At 45.5% G+C, this 15,585-nt stretch overlaps 1 protein-coding gene across 4 annotated transcripts in view; it reads right to left on the bottom strand.

The window, feature by feature from the left end:
* The window catches only part of ELAVL1 (ELAV like RNA binding protein 1), a 48,761-nt gene extending 33,572 nt beyond the window's left edge, over window positions 1-15,189 (bottom strand). Inside the window, exons 1-2 of one of the 4 annotated variants that reach the window (XM_037056598.1) lie at window positions 15,000-15,186; window positions 7,794-7,869 (exon numbers count right to left, since the gene is read on the bottom strand). The gene's annotated coding sequence lies outside the window, so the exon portion shown is untranslated. The other 3 variants (XM_037056600.1, XM_037056597.1, XM_037056599.1) reach the window with 3 other exon arrangements.
* Window positions 15,190-15,585: the final 396 nt, after the last annotated feature.

Genomic DNA, 15,585 nt, shown 5'->3' with positions numbered 1-15,585 from the left:
GTTGGGGGAGGAATGCACAGGCAAAACACAGAATTTTTAAAGCAGTGAAGCTATTCTGGGTAGATATGTCTTTCTACATTTGTCCAAAACCATGGAATGTAAAACACCAAGAGTGAACCCTAAAGCCACTGCAGGCTTCAGCTAATATGTATCAGTATTGGTTCATCAATTACAACAAAATACCACACTAATGTAAGATGTTAATAAGGGAAATTTTGTGTTGGAGGAGAGGTATATGGATACTCATTCTGTACTTTCTTTGCAATCTTTCTGTAAATCTTTCTGTAAAACTACTCTAAAAAATAAAGTATATCACCCTGGCCAGCATGGCTCAGTTGGTTGGGCATCATCCTGCAAAGTGAAATGTTGCGGGTTCAATTCCCAGTCAAGGTACATGTGTGGGCTGTGGGCCTGGTCCCCAGTTGGGGCATGTGAGAGGCAAGTGATTGATGTTTCTCACTCATACTGGTGTCTCTCTCCTTCGCTTTCTCTCTCCTTTCCCATCTCCAAAAATAAATCTTAAACAAAAATAAAGTTTATTAAAACAAAACAACTCCAAGTTCAACCATTTACACTTGTTAAAGGGCTTCAAAGAACTATACAAATAACTTTAGCACCATCATTCAAACTCTGGTGAAAAGTGGGTTATCTTTCTGGAGGAGTCCAAAGATTTCTGATTGCTTTTTCTCATCTCCACATGAACTATTGATGAATGAAGCTGGACACTGAAGAGTTTGCAGTATCCAACCTGGATACCTTGTCTGTTCTCCAGCAGGCAGGCAGGCAATGGCCCTTTGCATCCCTTTCTTCCAAAACCCATTCAGATTAAGCCAAGAAGGAGGTTAGGATTTCTCTAGCAGTTAGAGAAAATTGGTCTTGAGAGTCTGCAGGTTTTGGAAGCCTTTAGCAACCTGCAGAAGTCTCTACTTTCAGTGGCAAACATCAGATCATGGAAATGGCTTTGGAGCAGAGTCCCTATCTGTGCAGCTGAGGGTGCCAACACCTCTCTGAGAGCTCAACTCACACTGGGCTTGATCACAAACACTGCTATGAGCTGCTAATCTAAGCTATCCCACATCTCTGCCTCTAAATACACAGGCAATCAACACTCTCATCCTCCACTCCCAGTCTGAAACACATCATCATTGAGAAAAGTCCTCGCTGCCCACTAGTCTGGAAGTCTTGGAGGCAGCCCACCCCTTTCTCCAGATCCTAACGTCCAGCACTGCTTTTTCTGCTTTCAAGAGCATTCAGCTTTCTTCAAAAATAGTCTTGCCACCTGGCTGTTGTAGCTCAGTGGATTCAGCACGGGCTGCAAACCAAAGGGTAGCTGGTTCAAATTCCAGTCAGGGCATAGGCCTGGGTTCTGGGCCAGGTCCCCAGTGGAAGCCACTTGAGAGGCAACCACACACTGATGTTTCTCTCCCTCTCTTTCTCCCTCCTTTCCCCTCTCTCTAAAAATAAATAAATAAAATCTTTTAAAAAAATAGTCTTGTTAGTAGTTATATAAAAACCCAGACATATCTGCTCAGGGGTTTTCCCCCTACCTCCTGAATCAACACTGAGACAGGAATTGGGTATGGTTTCCTGTCTCAAACTTGCTTTAGGCTGTAGACCACATGCAACACTAGTCCAATCTCCCAGCATTACTTTTACTTATTTGCAAATGTTCTGTGCTCCACTCTTTATAAAATAGGTTAGCATTAAAAGCCATTAAAAAAGGACATTGGAAAGTTACATTTCACCACATGATCGCGGTTCGATTCCCAGTCAGGGCACATGCGTGGGTTGCAGGCCAGTTCCCAGTAGGGGACTCATGAGAGGCAACCATACATTGATATTTCTCTCCTTCTCTCCTTCCCTCCCCCTCTAAAGATAAATAAATAAAACCTTAAAAAAAGAAAGAAAGTTAGACTTCATAAAGTAAAAAACTTCTGTATGGCAAAAGGCATCAGAGACAGACAAAGAGCAGACTGGAAGAAAATACAGCTGACCTTAACACAGGACTGAAAGCTTGCAGGCTTTGGAATGCCTCAGAAGACGCATGTAGTTCAAACCTGTGTTGTTCACAGGTCAACTATATTCTTATGGGTGGACTTCCAACTGCACAAGAGATTAGCACCCCTGATCTCCATGTTGTTCAAGGGTCAAACTGCTACTTATTACAGTACTTAGATTAGTGGTTCTCACTCTAGGTGATTCTGTCCCCAGGAAACACTGGGCAATGAATCATGACTGGAGGGGCAATACTGGGCAATGAATCATGACTGGAGGGGCAGGGGCAGCATGGGTGTGCATGTGTGTCTGTACCACTGGTGTGTAATGGGTAGAGGCCAGGGATGCCTGTCAACATTCCACAAAGCACAGGACAGCCCCTACCACCAAGAACTATCCAACTCCAAAATGTCAATACTGCCAAGGTTAAGAAAACTCCATTCAGAGCACCTACAAATTAGTAAGAAAAAAAGGACATACCACTAATGGAGAAGTGGGCAAAGGAATGAGCTGGGGAAATCATGGAAAGAAACTCAAGTTCACGAATAATGAAGGAAATGTGAAACGAAAAGAGATGCTACTTTCTGCCTGTCAAATGGAATACATCCAGCATAAAGATGAAGGGGAAATACCTTTATACATTGGTGACACAAGTGTGACATGGTACCATCTTTTCAAAGGATACTTTGGTAGTGCCAAGATTTTTTATGTGAATGCTACTGTAGGAATCTGTTCTACAGAAATAAACACACATGTACAGGAAACATGCAAGAAACACACAACCCCCTGATTGGTAAAAGTGAAATACTGACTATAAGCTAAATATGCATTAATGGTGAATGGTTAGATAAATATCAATTTTCAGTAGAAAGCATGGGACCACCAACATTAATAGGTTTAATCATGAAAAACCTCACAAACCTTACACTTTCTAAGACTTTGAGATGGTTAGTTCAAAAACAAACAAAAACATCTGCTGAAGCCTGAACCAAAGTGTAAGGGTAAACTCTGAGAAATTAAAATGCATTTTGCTCCAAATGCAATTCTAACCTTTTTTCTTCTTTCCTCTTTTAGAATATATTTTATTGATCATGTTTTTACAGTTGTCCCATTTCCCACCCCCCTTTATTCCCCTCCGCCCTGCACAACCCCACCAACCCACATTCCCTACCTTGAGTTCATGTCCATGAGTCTTACATATAAGTTCTGTGGCTGCTACATTTCCTATACCATTCATAACCTCCTTGTCTATTTTCTTTCTTTTTTAAAAATATTTTATTTATTTATCTTTTTAGAGGGGAAGGGAAGGAGAGAAGAAAGAAACATCAATGTATGGTTGCTTCTCGTGCATCCCCTGCAGGGAACTGGCCCCTGCTGGAAACTGGCCTGCAACCCAAGCATGTGGCCTGACTGGGAATCGAACCGCAATCGTCTGGTTCACAGGCCCACGCTCAATCCACTGAGCTACACCAGCCAGGGCTCCTCCTTGTCTATTTTCAACCTACCATTTATGCTACTTACTCTCTCTACCTTTTCTCCTTCTCTCCGCCTCCCACTCTCCTGCTGATAACCCTCCCTGTGATCTCCATTTATGTGATTTCTGCTCCTGTTCCAGTTGTTTGCTTAGTTTGTTATTTTTGTTTTAGGTGCAGTTGTTAATAACTGTGAGTTTGCTGTTATTTTACTGTTCATATTTTAATCTTCTTTTTCTTAGGTAAGTCCCTTTAACATTTCATATAATAAGGGCTTGGTGATGATGAACTCCTTGAACTTGACCTTATCTGGGAGCACTTTATCCACCCTTCCATCCTAAATGATAGCTTTGCTGGATAGAGTAATCTTGGATGTAGACCCTTGCCTTTCATGACTTGGAATACTTCTTTCCAGCTCCTTCTTGCCTGTGAGGTCTCTTTTGAGAAATCAGCTGACAGTCTGATGGGAACTCTTTTGTAGGTGACTGTCCCCCATCTCTTGCTGCTTCTGAAATTCTCTCCTTCATTTTCATCTTGGCTAATGTAATGATGATGTGCCTTGTTGTGTTCCTCCTTGGGTCCACCTTCTTGGGGACTCTCTGAGCTTCCTGGAAGTCTATTTTCTTTGCCAGAATGGGGAAGTTCTCCTTCATTATTTGTTCAAGTAAGTTTTCAGTTTCTTGCTCTTCCTCTTCACCTCTGGTACCCCTATGATTCAGATGTTGGAACATTTAAAGATGTGGTTCCTAAGCCTCTCATTTTTTTGAATTGTTTCTTCATTCTTTTCTGTTTGGTTGTTTCTTTCTTCCTTCTGGTTTACTCCATTGATTTGAGTCCCAGTTTCCTTCCTGTCACTATTGGTCCCCTGTACATTTTTCTTTATTTCACTTAGTGTAGCCTTCATTTGTTCATCTAATTTGCGACCAAATCCAACTAATTCTGCAAACATCCTGATTACCAGCATTTTAAACTGTGCATCTCATAGGTTGGCTATCTCTTTATCACTTAGTTGTATTTTTTCTGGAGCGTTGATCTGTTCTTTCCTTTGGGCCTTTTTTTTGTCTTGGGCACCTGTCACATAGTAAGGGGTGGAGCTTTAGGTGTTCACCAGGGTGGGGCAACCCACATGGCTGTGTTGTGACGCTGTATGTGGGGGAGGGGTCCAAGAGGGAACAATAGCACTTGCTCCACTCGCTGATGGTTTTCAGTTACTTCTCCCACTACCCACAAGCAAATTGGGCTCCTTGTGGTGCTGATTCCCAGGGGGGTGGGTTTGTATACATTCTAGAACCCTTCAGGTCTCTCCAATGAACTCTCCTGTGAGGCTGGCTGTTTCTCTTGTTGCCGCCTGAACCCCCACTGGTGTTTTCAGCCAGAGGCTTTGAGGCTTTATTTTCCAGCGCTGGAGCCCTGGGTTGCATGGTCTGTCTCGTTCCCCAGTTGTTCCTCCCAGTTTATCTGCACGCTAATGTAGGATGCCTACTCCACCAGCCACTGCCTTGCTGGTCCTCCAACTGCCACCTTGCAGGCCAGATGTAGCCTTGCCCGCCCCACTCTACAATCTGCTACCTTGCTGGGTCCACCATCCGTTGCTGCCTTGCCATGTGTTCTCTCTGCCCAGCTGCCTGGCTCCGCCCCTCCCACCAGTCTGGATGAATGTGCCTTCTTTGACTCCTTGGTTGTCAGACTTCCATACAGTTCAATTTTCTGTCAGTTCTGTTTTTTATGTTTTTAAATTGTTGTCCTTCTTTTGGTTGTGCAAGGAGGCACAGTGTGTCTACCTATGCCTCCATCTTGGCTGGAAGTTCCTTCTTTTTTTCTTTATGCCTCACTCTCTTTATCCTTGTTCAGAGTTAGAAATCTGCTCTTCTGCCTTCTCCCTCACCCTCTTTCATGGATGTACAGTAATTATTCCTTTCTCATTATCTGGAGATGGGTAGTGTGTTTCCAATGTCTGGTGAAGAGTTACCTTTCTAAAACAGTGGCTGGTAAACCACGGCCTGGGGGCCAAATGTGATTCACTGCCTGTTTTTATAAATAAAGTTTTATTGGCACATAGCTAGTCTCATTTGTTTATGTACTGTCTGTGGCTCTTTGCCCTATAGTTACAGAGTCAAGTAGGAGTGGACCACATGGCCCACAAAGCTGAAAATATTTACTATCTGGCTCTTTATAGAAAAACTGTGCCAACCTCTGTTCTAAAATGTAAAAATAGGAAATTTCTAGGAGAAAATCTGTGACCTTGGGTGAGGCAAAGACTTCTTAAATACTGCACTAAAAACTCAATCAATTTAAAAGAAGTTGGTAAATTGGATACCATTAAAATTTAAAACTCTTGCTCTGTAAAATGACACTGCTAGGAAAATTACAATCCATAGGCTAGAAGAAAATAATTGCATATCACCTCTCTGCAAAAGTACTTGAATTCAGAACACAATTGAAAAAAAATTCTCTCTCAACTTAACAATAAAAAAACAACCCAATTTTAAAAATGGCAAAAGATGTGAACAAACACTGCAACAAAGAAGATAAATGGATGGCAAATAAATACATGAAAAGATGCTCAACATTACTGCTTATTAGGGAAATGCAAATCAAAACCACACTGAGATAGGAGAGACCACTCTCCATCTCGAATGAGAATCAAGATACCACTACCCATTTAGAAAGGCTACAACAAAGCAAGCCACATCTGAAACTAATATAATATTGTATGTCAACTATAATAAAACACACATACACGCATGCACACAAGCAAGCAAACAAACAACAAAACAGACAGTATCAAGGTCTGGTGAGGATGTGGAGAAACTAGCTCATACATTGCCAGTGCAAAGGTAAAAATGTTAGTCACTCTGGAAAGCAGACTGGCAGTTTCTTATAGTTAAATGTACACTTAACATATGAACCAACCCTATTCCTAGTCTCCATAACAGAGAAATGAAAGCCAAGTTCATATAAAAACCTATGAACAAATATATACAGCAGCCTTATTCATAATCACTCAAAGGTGGAACCCAAATGTCCTTCAAGCTCTTAGTGGATGAACTATAACACACCATACAATGGCCTACTCAGCAATAAGAAGGTATTACTGATTCACCCAACTTGTATGCATCTCAAAAACATTTTGCTGAGTGGAAGAAACTAGACCCTGCATGATTCCATTCTGGAAAAGGCAAAACCAGAGGGCCAGAGCAGTGGCTGCCAGAGGCAGGAAGCAGGGGGAACACTGAGGAAATACCATATTTTGCCGTGTGTCATATGCACCCATGTTTTGGCCCAAACTCTCAGGAAAAAAATCTTTTGGTTTAATTTTTTAATATGATTTAAAAAGTTCAACAAAACCAATGATCATATTCCAGAGTATTATTTTGCATATGGATATTTCTACTGCTTTCTAGAGTTATACTTTCATTTAATTTTTAAAAGACTTTATTTATTTTTTAAATAAATTTATTTATTTAAAATAAAATTTATTTTAAAAATAAATAAGGGAGGGGAAGGGAGGGAGAAAGAGAAGGAAAGAAACATCAATGTGTGGTTGCCCCTTGCATACCCACCACTGGGGACCCAGCTGCAACCCAGCCATATGCCGCTACACTGGGAATCGAACTGGTGACCCTTCAATTCACAGGCTGGCACTCAACCACTGAGCCACATCAGCCAGGGCCAGAGTCACACTATTAACACATAAGCCCAAATAAAAGAATTTAAAACATATAATGCACATCCCAATTTCCCCTCAAAAAATTTGGGCAAAAAGTACACATTATATATGGCAAAATATGGAAGTATTTTCGATCCATGGCTGGGAATCCATGTATGTGAAGGTCCCACTTTAGTTACACAAGATTTGACTATGTGAGTACTTGGAACCTCTGATCCCATCACTGTTCAAGGGTCAATTGCATTTTTGTTTCTTGGGTGATGGAACTTTCTAAGATCTTGATCGTGGTGGTAGTCACTTGACTGCTTTTGTCAAAACTCAAAGAACTCTACACCAAAGAGAGTGAATTAAAAAATAAATTTTCAAAGGTTTACAAAGTTCATCTTCTGCTTTGCAGCCCTGCTTCCCAGAATGCTGGCTCCTCCTGATGCCTGGTTGGGGCTGAGCAGTGCGTAGTTCTTTGTCAGCTGGTAACAAAGGAGAAACCAACACTACAAGAGCAGAGTTTCTTGGCACTTTGTGGTCATTCCACCCTGTTCTGTGTGTCCTTTCCTCTGGCCTGTTCCAAACCAGCTACTGTCCCCACAATCTCCAACCACCACAGGGCCTTCATTTCTACCTGACAATCAATGTCTTCTCTTCTAAGTTGTGGTTACCTCTGGCTGTCTCAGCTCCTCCGGCCCTTTCTCTTCTTACTCAGTGTGCCTCTCCATGAAGATGGTCCTGGAGACCCTGGAGGACAAGTCAACATGTTCAACCCCTTCAAGCCAGTTCCTCCCCTCCATGGTGTCACCACCTACTGAGGCTCAGAGGTTCCATTGCTTTATTTGTGTTCAGGCATCACACTGTTAATAAGTGGCAGGACCAGGCCTCAAGCTGTCACTACACAGCAAGGATGAAACACAAGGCCCATCATCATCTAGGGGCTGGCCTGCTGCTCCTGTCCTGATGCCCCTCACTAGCTTCTCCTCCAGCATGCCACACACCTTCATGCCCCCATGCCTCTGTTACAGGTGCTCCCTTTGCAGGATCGCCTGCCTCTCCATCATCTCCTCATTTATCTTTAAAAAGGCCACCAGGGCAAAAGGCTGCCCTTGTTCTCAGTGCCCACACACCAGTGGTGTAAACCTTTATCCCTGCATGAATTACTCTGACTGTATTTTTCTCCCATGTCAATGGTGAGAGCCTTGAGGGCCAGGGCTACATCACTGTTACCTAAGGATTGCCAAGCAAACCCAGGATACCTAACAAACTATAAGTGCATCACGCAGACACACACAGTAGCAGAGTAAGGACAGACACTGGGTCTCAAACTCATTCAAGACTCATGTGTCATGCTGGCTGGTGTGGCTCAGTAGATTGAGCATCAGCCGACGAACCCAAAGGTCACTGGTTCAATTCCTGGTCAAGGAGCATGCCTGGGTTGTGGGTCAGGTCCCTAGTTGGTGGTGTGCAAGAGGCAGCTAGTTGATGTTTCCCTCTCTTTCTCCCTCCCTCCCTTCTCTCTAAAAATAAATAAATAAAATCTTAAAAAAAAAAGAATCGTGTATTTGGTGCATTCTTTTAAGTTAAAGAAGGGCAACTGGAAATTGTCCTGACAATTTATTAATAAACTCAGTATCTTTTTTTAGGATCACCAGTAAGTACCACCCCATCCCACAGAATCAGTTAACTGCAGGAGCAAAAAGGGAAATTTTGAGTGTGTCAAAATGACTTCTGCTGATTCCAGTAAATGGAGGCGTCATGGAGAAGTCCTGTTTGGATGACCTGAGGGTTTTCAGCCCCATAGCACTATTTTAAACAATCCTGGTTGTCTGTGGGACATCGGTAAGTTGTTCACATCAGTAGTACAGTGCACCTACTGCATGTATAAGGGACATGTATATAGAAATGACATAAAACTATACATAGTTGGTACATATATAAAGCAGCAAGATTGGTTTCCACTGCACACCCCTTAGAATCTGTCTCATTTTATAGTCTCATTTTTAAACTACTTGAGCAAGAACAAAACTAGAACAATAAAATGGCTCAACCCTGACACCTCACACATATGTGGGGGGGCCTGGGCTCAAGTATTCCAGATGTAAAAATCTGAGTTCTTCAGGGTAAAAGTCTTAGGAATGCAAGGTCCCCCAGGAAATACTCTGGTGCCAGAAAAAAGACTGAATATATCGACTGACCCAATTATAAATACTATGAGGTGAGGGCTCAAGTACACACAATACATGCTTTCCTACTCGCCCCTTCCCATGGCCCATGGAAAGGAAAGCCACCTGCATGGGGTGGCTCCAGCTAAGTCACAGCAATTCCACATCTGCCAAAGTGAGACACCTGGGACAGAAACGGGATCAAGTGCAGCTCCAACCCTCAAGTTCAGACCATTACCAGGCCACTTCAGTACTGCAAAAGCCTCTTGATGAGTCCTTCCATCCTTGTCTCTTCCCAAGAAAAGCAATCTTCTAAGATCATCTCTCCCTTTTTAAAAAGATTTTATTAATTTTATTTTTTAGAGAGGGGAAGGGAGGGAGAAACAGAAGGAGGGAACCACCAATGTGTGGTTGCCTCTTGTGTGCCCCCACTGGGGACCTGACCTTCAACCCAGGCATGTGCCCTAGACTGGGAATCAAACCCACGACCCCTTGATTTGCAAGCCAGCACTCAACTACTAAGCCACACGAGCCAGGGCTAAGATCACCTTTTGATTGTGCCTCGAAACCCTTTATCACCAGCCTGGCATGATTTTCTAGATTTATCTCCACAGTTACCTTCTGGCCCAAAGTGCTTCATGGGCCCAAAGAGATCTGATCAGCTCCACAGCCCTGCTAAGAGTTCTAGCTTCTTTGTGGCTGGTCAAGCCCACTCCAGGGCTCTTAAACAGAACTACAAAGCAACATGGCAAAGCAGGAAAATCCCACAGGTTTTGAAGCCTGGCAGATCTGAACTCCGACACTAACCATAACACTAATTAGCTGCACTATGGTGGACCCATCATTTCCTTTCCCAGAGCTCAGTTTCCTTACCTACAAAACGAAGATGTTACCACCTGCTTTGCAGCACCCAGCAGTTCTGGGTAAGCACCTACTTTACCACCTGCCTCCAGGTCCACAAAGGAATACTTCAACCCTTTTCCTTTGGGACCCTAGAAACAACCCAACCTTTGATACCATTTCTAATGGGCCTGGGTTACAGGGAAGCCAGTGTGGTTCCACCAGCCAGGACTCACCAACACAATGTCCTGTGGGAGTGAAAGAATTCCCTGCTGGGTCACACACACAACCTCAGACAAATCAGCTGGCCTCTTAATCTGTTCACCAGATATTGCTTCAGAAGTTGCTGAAGTTCCGTCCCCTCGCACCTAATTTAGTAACAAAATCAAGGTGAATGTGTGTGTCCCTGATCTACCTCCCTGTCTGCAGCTGCAAGCACCCTCATTTCCTCTCTTCTAGTCCTTGACCCCTCTTTAAACCTCCTCCTCCCATGAATTACTTCATTTGGTGGCACACGCACGTTCTCTAAGCCACTTTTCTCCATCCCCGTAACTAAGCAAATTCAGCATCTCCAAACCCAACCTGGTCTTTTCCCTCCAAATCATTCCTCTTCCTCTGTCTCCGTTTCTGTTCATGGTGACATCGGTTTTGCCATTGGGTTGTTCTGGACTGTTCTCTTTCCTGTGACCCTTTCCTCTGGCATAAATGTCTCTGACAGGCAGTTAGATCTGTCAGAGACATTTCTGTCTCTGACGGAGAGAACTCACTTCTGAGCTCCCTTCTAAGCCTTCCTTCACCCAGTATAGATGGGAGTGCCAACCATATGCCAGGTACAGAGCAAGGCACTGGACACAGAAGATAAAAAAGTCCCTGACCCGATCCTCAAGTTCCGGCCATTTACCAGACCACCTCAGTACTGCAAAAGCCTCCTGACCAGTCTATTTACCCTTGTGTCTTCCTTTAAAAAGCAATCTTCCAAGATCACCTCTTGATTGTGCCTAGAAACCCTCTATCACTAGACCCCAGCATGTTTTTCTAGAATTATCTCCAAGTCCACCTTATGGACCTCAGCCTGCCCAAACTGGTCCACTCAGGCTTCTGGTCCTCCTTATGCCCTCCTCTCACTCAGGCCACTTGCTGTACCTGGAAACTCCTGCCAACACCTCTGATCACAATGACTAGTCTGGACACCAGTGCTGTCATCAAAATCAAGCAATGAACAACCACTGCTTTCCACACTCTCTCAGTGCTGTCATGAGCTACAGTTTCGACCCTGTGTTGTTGGACCTCATACACCTGCGTCTTTTCTCCCCAGCTCAGGTTGTAAGTGCCTTCAGGAGGCAATTTCTTCCACTTTTCCGTTTCCTGTGACAATGGACAAGTAGTTTACGTTTCTTATTTTCAAGCTAGAAAAGTGCAATCATGAACTCAGCCTATGCACATGGAGGCTCTAGGTTGAGTGGGGATGGATGATGATCATATAAGTGAGTCCGCGCAACACGGAAGGGACATGGACACTGCTTCCTGCCACCTTCCCACTCACTGTCTGTATACCTACACACATGCACTCTATTTGAGTGACGCGCTTTCCAGTTTATACCCACATTCTAAACTGCTCCTTCTCTCAACATCTGTTTTCCCTAGTGACCAACCAACACTCACCTACCGCCATGCAGGCAGAGACCCAGAATCATCTCTTGCTCATATCTCACATCTAAATACCCACTGAGTCCTGTGTCTTTTAGCTCCTAACTGCATCTCAAACCCTTTTGTTTTCTATCACTATAGCCCAGGGTCATATTCCCGACTTTTCTTATGTAAAGGAATCACCTCCTAACTGGTTTGCTAAGCTTCATCATTACCCTCCTCCAACTTTTCCTCCTGTGTACAGATCTGACCCCTTCATTTTGTGGGCTAAATCTACCTAATAGCCACTCTGGTGTGGACTATCGGACAACACTCACACCCTCTGCACACCAGCTGCATGAGTTCTTTAGCCACTACTCACTTCATCTTTCTTGCCCCTGAATTACCAGACCACATGTTGTTCCATGAATAAATCTAAATGTTTTCACCTCTGTTATCTTTGCCAGTGCTGTTCTTGCATTCTGCAAAGACCCTCCCCATGGTCTTTACCTGTATTAACTCCTTCCAGCATACATGCTCACTTCCTTCAAGGAGCACCCTGTGATTTGTTAGTGTTCTGATTTGCAGCGCTTTCACGTCAGCCACCTACAACCATCAATGCACTCACCAGAGTGGGTCAAAATGATTTACGCAGACGATATAATCACCACTGCTTACCAAGAGCCTCACTCAGGACCTAGGACACAGCAGTGAAACAGGAAGAGTTGCTTAAAGGAGGGAAGCAAGACGGAATTCCCTTCCCAGGCTGGTTCCCTCTTCTTTCCCTGACCCAAAGCCTCAACTCAGCCCGGCTGTTTCACCACTGCCACCTAGAGGCAAGGAGAGCAACTGCACTTATCTCACCTTTCAGCATTTGATTTGATTCAATAAATTGAATGGATGGGGAGGACACCAAGAGGAATAGTTTATTCCGGTGTGACAGTCAGAGGCTTCAAATGGTGAATGAGCTCTGGTCTGGGCCACAGAGTGAGAGGGAGAGATCTCCAGGTGGAGAACAGCAATCCAAGCAGTGGAGGTAACAGGCAGAGAGAGGACTAGTTTGTACAGGTGAAATTAAAAAGGAAGGGTTAGAATGTGCAAGGCCCTGGCCAGGGTGGCTCAGTTGCTTGGAGCATCATCCCGTAAGAGAAAGGTTGCAGGCTGGGTCTCTGGTCTGGGTGCGTATAATCCCTGGTCTGGGCAAGTACAAGAGGCAAGCAATTGATGCTTCTCACGTGCATCGATGTTTCTCTCTCCCTTCCTCTATCTCTAAAAGGCAATGGGGAAAAAAAAAGAATGTGCAAGATCTGGCCCAAACTCAGCCGGTTTTAAGCCACCTGAAGAGATTTTTAAAATTAAGTTGTTTTTTGCTGCCCAAAGACTTTTAATCAGAAGTGACATACATAGTCAGATTTGTGTTTATGACAACTCTTGCTAGAATCGTGGAAAAGGGATAAAAATGGGCAGTAGGGAGTGAGAGAAGCAACTGAGTAAGCATCAGGAAGATGCTATTTTCATTATTCTCCTCTTGCTGTCGTATGACTTCAGATTCAACCCATCCAAACTAAAATTCTGTCCCCTCAAAACCAGCGTTTCCACATAAACATTATTTATGTCCACATTTTGAGATGTTGATGTATTTTGGCCTCTTTGTGGATCTTGAAGTTGCAGAGTTTTATAACAGATCCCAGCACAGGGCTCCGTACACAGAGATGCTCAATGACAACTGAATGGAATTCCTGTATGGGTCGCCTGAACCCTTGTGATTATAAGAGCAGTAAAACTTTGTGATTAAGAGTAATAAAAACTCTGAGCCAGAGGACCTGATTTCAAATTCAACCTTGGCCACTTAACAGTGTGAGGCTGGTTATATCAAATGATCCATCCATGCCTCAGGGGGTTTTTTGGCCCCTAAAACAAACACAGTAACTGCACCTCCCTCGGGGGCTGGAGATAGATGTCTGTGAAGTATCAAGCATAAAATAAATCCTCACTAAAATCTGCCAATGCTTTATATCATTTATTCAGTGCCTGCCACTCACAGGCCATGCACAATGCTAGGGGCTTCCCACACCCTTAAATCTTCACAGCAATGTTCTTGTCAATCCTACTTTACAGATAAGAAAACTAAGGCCCCCACAAATGAGTTTGTTGAAGGTCTTGGGAGCCTTAGATTTCATGGTGTCAGGGATAGGGGTGGAGGAACCTTTAGCGGAAGATTATTTAGTCCAGTGGTCGTTCTCACATGTGAGTGAGTGAGTGAGTGTGTCTATGAGAGAGACAGAAACACTGCTGGCATCTAGTGGGTAGAGGTCAGGAATGCTATTCAACATCTGACAATGCCCAGGGCAGCTGAAACCAAGAATGATCAGACCCAAAATGTCAGCAGTGCCAAGGTGAGAATCTCTTCTCCAGAGTAATCATCCTCTACATCTTCCCACTTCTGGAGCACGGGCCATCTGGATTCCACACGGTCACTGGGTAAGGGGGCTCTATCCCTCTAGCGGCAGCGCAAGCAAAGTTCTCCCCCACCTGCTGGGCACCCAGTAGGTTTTAAACCCTGCACTTTTTAATGAGTCTAGCAGCAGAGGACTCCAGAAAGGGAAGGAAGAGTATCCATCCTCCATTGTTCAACTGCCTGCGGTTTGTCTTTTCAACACACACACACACACACACACACACACACTATAAATCCAAATGTCCCCCGCCCCCAAAACAGCTTTGTTAGAGATGGAGTTCAAAAATTATATATTTTTCTAGGACTCGCATACGTACTGAAGGGTTTGCACACTTCTCAAAGGACCTCAGATCAGCCGCGGTCCTCTGACAACGACCACAAAAGAATCTGCAGGATTTCCAGCGGACGGAGGCCCTGGGCCGTGACCTCTGCGCTTAAGGCGCTCACCCCACAACCTCGTTTCTGGCTTCAATATCCTGCCTCCGGATTCTCGGCTTCCAAGGACTACAGAGGCTCGGATCTTGGAGCTCGGCCGGCAGGCGCGTGCCCACGCCGTGTCCCCATCGCCCGCTCCTCGCGGCGGCTGAGGAATCCAGCCCAGGGCCTGTCGCCGGCGCCCTCACCAGCCAGCTCCCGCCCTCGAACCCCAGCCAAGCGCGTCCCCTCCAGGCCAGGCGCGGACTGGGCCTCAGACGGTGCAGGCCCGCGGACGCCAGCGGCCCGGGCAGGCGAGCTTTGGCCTGCCCGCGGCCTACCCAGTCCGGCACCACCGAAGGCCTCCGCCTCACCTGGGCGCGGGCGGGTAAGCCCGGGGCTGCTCCGAGGCGGGCGAGCGGCGGCGGCACGGTGCTAACGGCTCCGCTCGGCCTCGATAGCAGTGGTGGCGGCAGCGGCGGCAGCTACGGCGACGGAGGCAGTGGCGGCAGCGGCGGCGGCGGCAGCTCCTCCTCGGCGCGCACGACCCGCTCCGGCCCCCGTCCCGGACACGCCCACCCCGGCGCGTGCACCCATTGGCCAGCATTTGCCAAGATGAGCTTCTCATTGGCCGATGTAGCTGTCGCGGGGCCTCGGGGCGCACGGTGGAGGCGGGACTTCCGTTCGGCGCTGCCTAGGGAGGGCTCGATGGCCGGGGAAATCCGAGTGGCCAGCGATGGCCGCGAAGGGGCCCAGGATGGGTCCGGCTCACGGAGGCCGACTGAACTCGGTGATGTAAGAGCCACGCACGTTGTTGAGCACATGCTTTTCGCCCGCCCAAGCCTGTCCTGCTGCCGCCGTCACCGCCATGCAAGGTAGGAACCGTCAGCGCGCCTGGACTATGGGATCAGAACTCAGGTTCGAATCCCAGACCCAACTTTTCCGCACTACTGGGCATTT

The sequence above is a fragment of the Sturnira hondurensis genome, unplaced genomic scaffold (assembly GCF_014824575.4).
Source record: "Sturnira hondurensis isolate 20B ecotype Veracruz unplaced genomic scaffold, ASM1482457v3 Scaffold0009087, whole genome shotgun sequence".
Lineage (NCBI taxonomy): Eukaryota > Metazoa > Chordata > Mammalia > Chiroptera > Phyllostomidae > Sturnira > Sturnira hondurensis.
Note: the sequence above shows the minus strand (reverse complement) of the source record. Positions and strands in the feature narration are given on the sequence as shown.